Consider the following 7,445-nt stretch of genomic DNA (forward strand, 5'->3'; position numbering starts at 1 on the left):
CCACTCAAATGCTGAACTCTTTTAGCAAAGACAAGGAACTCATCATAAGTCTCATCTTTACTAGAGAGGAAAATAACCCATGTATACCTAGAGTAATCATCAACAATAACTAATACATTCCTCTTTCCACTTCTACTTTGAATTCTCATAGGGCTACACAAGTCCATATGAATTAATTCTAATTGTTTAGTGGTGCTTACTATAGTTTTAGATTTGAAAGAGGATCTAACATGCTTTCCTCGGACACATGCATCACAAACTTGATCAATATGAAATTTTATAGATGGTAATCCCAAGACGAGATCTTTTGATCGAAGTTTGTCAAGTAATGAGAAGCTAGCATTTCCTAGACGCTTATGCCAAAGGAGTGAATCATCTCCAACCTGCAAAAATCAACTAATTGTTAGTTGTAGGAACCCCTTGTTTTATGGGTTCCTGTTCTTGACTGGGACTTGATTTAACAACCCATTTCTTGTTACTTATCTTCACATTTTTGCCAATCATTTCAGTTTTTAGTTTACATTGATTAATGTAATGACATACCTTTCCACAGTACATACAAAATTTATCATTAGGTTGGTCAACATATTTCTCGTTCTTGTTCCTTTTCTTGTAGTTTTCAAAACTAAGACCTTCTTTTCTTTTAGTCTGTGGTCGCTCAATCCACTTAGGAACAACCATAGTTTTGCCTATGTTCCTTGCAACAACCAGTTCTTTCTTAAGATTACAGATCTGTTCCTTCAAAACAATTTTTTCTTTATTCAAATTTTCGATCTCAGATCTGTATCCTTTCAAAGGGGTTAATCTAATATCAACGGAACTTAGAACAGGAAAAAATTCCTTTAAGTGTGAAATTTATAAATTTATTAGATAATTTTCATTTTTCACACTCTCATAATATTCTTTCATTTTTAAATTTTTATCAAACAAATCAAAGAATCTAGTTTCAACATCTGTTCTCATTTTCTTAAGCCATTCTATATGTTCTTTGCAAACTTTAAGAGCTTGCTCAGTTTGTTCACGTTTTTCACGTTCATCTCTACATTCAAGAATTGCATCATAAAGAAGATCATATATTTCAGGCCTAGTTTTGCAATCTAAGTCTGACTCAAGTCCATGTTGGCTCACCTCAACATTTTCTTCATCTTCTTTTTCATCAATATTTGCCATGAGGCAAAGATTTGTTGTTTCTTCAGTTTGTTGTTCTTCTTCCTCTCCCGTCTCTGAATCTCCCCAAACAGCTATCATTGCCTTACGAACGTTTGCCTTAGAGAAGGGTGCCTTGGATTCTTTATTCCTTTCAGCAAGGCGTTCGTTGTTCCTTTCTTTGGTTTTATCATTTTCCCAAAGTGGACATTCCTTGATGAAGTGATCTGTAGTCCCACATTTATGACAAGCAGCTTTGTTAGAAAAAATTTTAGTTTTACCTTTGAAGTTTCCGTTCTTCATGTTCCTATACATCTTTCAAAATTTTTGAACCATGAGAGCTGCTTCCTCTTCTTCTGAGTCAGAGTCATATTCATCATATGCGTTGAGAGGAATGGATTTTGATTTGGAGCTTTCACCATATTCAGTGTCAAGGTGAAGCTCATGACTCATAAGTGACCCAACCAGCTGTTCCAAGTTGAACTTAGTGAAATATTTTGTTTCTTGTAAAGTAGTGACCTTAGCCATCCATCTGTCCTTAGGAAGAATCCTAAGAACCTTTTGAACCTATACCTCTGATGAAATAAACTTTCCAAGAGAAGCTAACTCATTATTAATGTTAGTAAAAAGAGTAAACATCTCTTGAATGCTTTCCTTGGTCTTCATGAAGAACAGTTCATATTGATTCATTAGTAAATCAATTTTAGATCTTTTGACTTCATTAGTTCCTTCGTGAGTTACTTCTATTAAATCCCATATTTGCTTTGCGGATTTGCATCCCATGATCCTATTATGTTCATGGGGTCCAAGTCCACAATGCAACAGTTTAACAGCCATGGCGTTTACTTTCATTTTTTCAAAATCAGCTTTGTCATATTTAGAGAAGGGTTTCAGAATTACCTCATTTTTGTCATTAGTAGTTGTGACCTCGAAATCACCAACTTCAATGACTCTCCATGCCTGGTAGTTTTCAGCCTTGATGAATATCTCCATTCGGTTTTTCCAGTATGAGTAGAACTTCCCATTGAACATGGGAGGCCTTTGTGTGGAGTAATCTTCCTCAAGTTTCTCGGTGGTATTCATTGTTCCTTGGGTCTTTTTCTCAATAGGATTTCCTATCTTTTGTGAGTTCTAGCTCTGATACCAATTGTTATTTCACTATGAACACTACAAGAGGAGGGGTGAATTGTATGTGTAGAATTAAATGTAACTTTTTGCGGAATTTCAAACTTGACCAAATAAACAAGCTAAAGGAACACAAGGGATTTTTACGAGGAAAAACTTCTTGGGCCCAACAAGAAGAAACAACCTCGAACACTAGGGATTTTAAACTCAACTCTTTCACTAATTAGGCCAAACAACAACCTAATTATACTCACAAGCCACACCTTGAGTTCCTAAACTCAAGTTCCTGAACCACTGTTCCCTTAACAGCTGTTCCTCTCAACTTCACTGCTCGAAATTTTCTCACTTTTACTTGCTTCACTCAAAGCTTCTCTCTTACAGAACTTCACTCAAAGTCCCCTTATCCCAAAAACCAAAATACAATTGATCGAATAAGCTTAGTGTAATTAGAGTAAGACGGCAAAGAACAGATAGCTTTTATGAGAGAATGAAGGCACTGATGCTTTAATTAGTTAAACTCACTAAATCACTTAGTCAGACACACTTTGGAATTTAATTAGACATTAGTATTTATAGTGGTAGTAATTTAGAATGTGGGATTAAAACATGTATTTGTGAAAAACCATTATCTGATGATGTTCCCTACTCTGAGGAACACGTTCCTTAAACATCCCATGATCCCCATGGTCACTGTTAAATGAGGGAATGTTTTTAGTTACTGCTCCTTGATTTTAGCAACCACTTTAAGCATTACTCGAAAATCTGATTTAATTAAAAACATATTAAGTATTAATCCCGAAATAAAATCAGTTTAATAAAAATATTATCTTTAAATTATTTCCGTAAAAACCGAAAAATATTTTTATTATCTTTGGAAAAATAAAATCTTTTCGTTAAAAAGATTTTCCATAAAATCATATTTTTCCTTAAATAAAACGGTTACCTAGATTATAGGCATAATTTGCTCAACTGCCATAAATGTACCGTTGTAATGCTTCAACCTAAGTCTAGTTCTTTTTAATTATTAGTTCCTTTAACTTATAAGTTTAGTGCCAATTCGTCTGTTCCTTACAAGGGAACAAACGATCATTCTCATTCTAAACTGCCATAGTTCATCACCATCTTTACTCGTTCCTTTACAATGGAACTAGAAACAAAAAGTCTCGCTTTAGTCTTCTTGCTCCAATGCTGCTCCAATACCAAATAGAGAAACATCTTCACTTTTCAAAATCCAAACTTGATTTATTCCTTAACTTAGTATTCTCTTTGTTCCTTTCAGCGTTACCTTGAAATTCACTCACTTAAACAACTTGTTAGTCCAGTACTTCGTTTGCATCTTTGTGCCTTTGTCATCATCAAAACTAGGGTTCAATAGTAACAAATATCTTTTCTCATGATCCTGATTCAACTTGCAATTGGTCGCTACTCTTCATTGTCAATTATACTCCACTTCTCTTTTTTCCAAATATGGAAAAAGAAAATGTCATACTCAAAAATTGAATTATAAATAAATTGAATTTTTTTGTATGCTTTCTAATTACACGGGTTTAGATTATTGTGTGATTGTTTTTTTCTGTTTTGCAGGTAATTAAAGGGGGTATTTGCTATGATAGAAGGGGAGAAATAGGAAGAAAAGCAGAGAAACTATGGAAACTGTAGTGGGTTTCAAGTTGTTTTTTTTTTGTTAATGGTGCAGTTTGTCGTACACTATTGCAGTTTGTTATGGATTTTTTGTTTTAAGCTAATCTTTCTATTGATCTCTATTTTTCATTTTTTAAAATATTGGTAGTTTCTTTTAAGTTGAGGGTATAATTGGATTTTTTAATTTTTGGTGTCCTACCCCTCTTGACATATATAATAGAGATATGGAAAGATGAAAAAAAAAACAGAGAGAAAGTGCGCATGCCATAGATGTGAGAAACAAAAAAGCAGGCAGATGTGGTAGGAAGCTTAAAGTTTATGATGAACAATGGCTTCAGTCAGTCCCACTTCAACTAAGGACAAGTATTATGACATTTGATGGTTATCTTAAAATCCCCCATCCACTGTCTATAGACTACTCAAACAGGGCAAGCTGAAAAGTCACACAAGCAGCACCCACCCAAAACTGACGGAAGATCACAAGCTTCAAAGAATGAAGTGGGTGTTACAGCACATATTACCAGCAACGTGGACAAAACCACCAAAATTTGTTGACATGCAAAATTTTGTTCACATAGATGAGAAGTGGTTTTATTTGAGTCTAAACATGAGGAGGTTTTACTTGCTCCTTGCTGAAGATGACCCTTATAGTTGTTCTCAATCCAAGAGATTTAAGATCAAAGTTATGTTCATATGTGCCACATCTAGACCTATTAAGGACTGTGAAGGGAGGATGATACATCATGGAAAATTTGGTATCTACCCTTTTGTTGACTATGTGAGAGCTAAATATTAAACTAAAAACAGAAGGGCAGAAACTTTGGTGACAAAAGCAATTGAAAGTGTTAACCTAGCAGTTATGAGGGACATGATAATCAACACTATCATCCATGCCATCATGAGGAATTGGCCTGAAGGTGTGTCTAAAGATATCTACATACAAAAAGACAATGCTAGACCTCACATTCATGCAGATGACCCAACATTTATGGCAGCAGCAACTCAGAATGGCTTCAATATTCAACTCAGCAATCAACCACCTTAGTCCCCTGACTTAAATGTGCTAGACTTGGGATTTTTTAGAGCAATTCAAGCACTACAATATCAATCATTTCTTAAGAATCTTGATGAATTGATTTTAAGAGTGCAGGACAAGTACACTTGGTTGCAATTACAATATGTTATGGTAGAAATACTAAAGTGCAAAGGGGGGACCAATTATAATAACCCACACCATGCAAAAAGAAAGCTAGAGAGACAGGGATTACTTCCAGAAAATGTTGAAGTTGAGCAAGCACTGATAGATGAGGCAGTTGCTTATTTGAATGAGAGGTTTGTGAATGTAGGTGAAGCACTTGACTACTTAGATGCACATGAAGCCTAGAATGGGTAAAAGATGTGGCTACTTTTTTGCACATAATGATGTTGTGTATGAAGGAGCAGAATGGGGAGCAACTTTTTGGTATATAATAAGTATATAAGAAGACAAATACACAGGTATAGAAGTTACAACACTTTTGTTTAAGCTTATGGACAAGATGAAGCAACACTTCTAAGCAAACTAGGATTTTCTTGGGGGGTTTTTGTTTATTTATTAAACTGCTATCTACATGTTGAAGGACTGGTTTGTATAAGTAGTGATGCAATAATTATTGAAGTAAAGCATGTATGGTTATGTTTATTTTTTGCATGTCAACAAGTTTAAAGTGAGTTGTATGTTTTATTAAATCCATCAGGGATAATTGCAAGGCTCATTGAGGAAGCAATGGATGATTTCAAACCTCAACTTATTGGTTTAACACCAATAAGGAGCGAATCATCTAATGCTCCTCAAGCCCCAAGTATGAGTCCCTTCATCATCTGGATTATAATTTTTTTAAAAAAAATAGTGACTCAGATTACTTCCAACAGGGACTCAATTGACATAGCAGTGGGGGACTGAGATAACTCAGCAAACCAGGCATGAGTAATTACATCATTAGCCAATTTTTCACCCTCCAACCTCCGATTCAAATCCAACCTCATACTCAATTCCAACATCTAATCCAGATCCATCCTTTTTAAAACAACCTCCAATCCAACCAACTCAATAGGCAACCGAAAACAGTAGGCTATATCAAGGAATATCCAACATTTTTCCACATACCAACCACAAAAAATAGGCATCATAACAATATGGCAGCCAACCAACACCAACAGGCAACCAAGTATAATTGACAAAACAATTGTTTTAGGTAAGCATAAATTTTATCCAACCAACTCAATAGGCAACCCAAAACAGTAGGCAACATGAAGCATATCCAACAATTTCCCACATACCAACCACACAAAAAATGGGGATCATAACAATATTAGGCAGCCAACCAACACCAACAGGCAACCAAGCATAATAGACAACCCAACAGTTTTAGGTAAGCATAAATTGTATCCAACCCACAACAACCAAATAATGAACAGGATTCAATTCACTAAGTAAACATGCACCAAAAAAATTTACAATTAAATGGAGTTAGGATGATAAAACCTCGGGGACTCAAATCACTGGCTTTACGCCTGATTAGGAAGCAACGAGAATCAGGATCAAGTTCTGAGCTTGTGTAAGGGCTCAAAGGTATTCAAGCTGATCCTCATCAGCCTCCTCATAATCCAACAGGTTTTCAACCACATCAAAAACCTTGAACCCCCATCATACATCGCATACGTTGTGCCTTCTTCGTAGTAGACGTTGAAGGTCGTAGCACTGCAACCTAAACACTCACATTTCCCCTTTCCAGAAACCTCAGCCTCACCCAACTTCAACTTCCTCTTAGACCCCATAAGTTCCTTCTCCTTCACCTTCACCTCTTGAACCTTACCTTTATTTGAAACACAGTAAAAAGCCAGAGCTCTTAGGGCGCAAATGATCTCATGTGTAGAACGCAGCATAACCTTACCTTTTTTCTCGTCCCCATCGTCTTCCTCAACCTTCGATAGAGGCCTCAACCTTTGTGAAATTTGTCTGAGGTCTAGTATCTGCTCATTTTGGGGACTCAGAATTTGAAGATTGGAAAAAGAGGGACCACTAGTAGAATAAATGCTTATTGTTACGGTCATTAAATGCCCTATTGCGGCGGTTTTGGCTGCGCAACAATTAAGGGGACAACAATAGGTAATTAATATATTGCTGCGGTTTCTGTGCAAAACCGCGGCAATATACTGTAATTAATAAAAAAAAATAAGAATATTGCTGCGATTTTCGCAGCAATATGTATTTTTTTAATATTAAAAATACAGGTATATTGCTGCGGTTTCTTCCCAAAACCGCAGCAATATACAGCGTAAATTTGTGATAGTTATGATACACTTATAATATAAACATTTTTAAATCGAGGAAAACTATTGCAGTACAATAACAACACAAAAGTAATCAACCCAAACAGTTATATTTTTAATAAAAATAATATTTTACAAATCCTAATTACAAAATATAAAAAAAATGAAAACCGCATTACAGAGAATTAACAAAAAATTAAAAATTAAAAATGATAGAAAAA

The sequence above is a fragment of the Beta vulgaris genome, chromosome 2 (genome assembly GCF_026745355.1).
Source record: "Beta vulgaris subsp. vulgaris cultivar EL10 chromosome 2, EL10.2, whole genome shotgun sequence".
NCBI classification, from domain to species: domain Eukaryota; kingdom Viridiplantae; phylum Streptophyta; class Magnoliopsida; order Caryophyllales; family Amaranthaceae; genus Beta; species Beta vulgaris.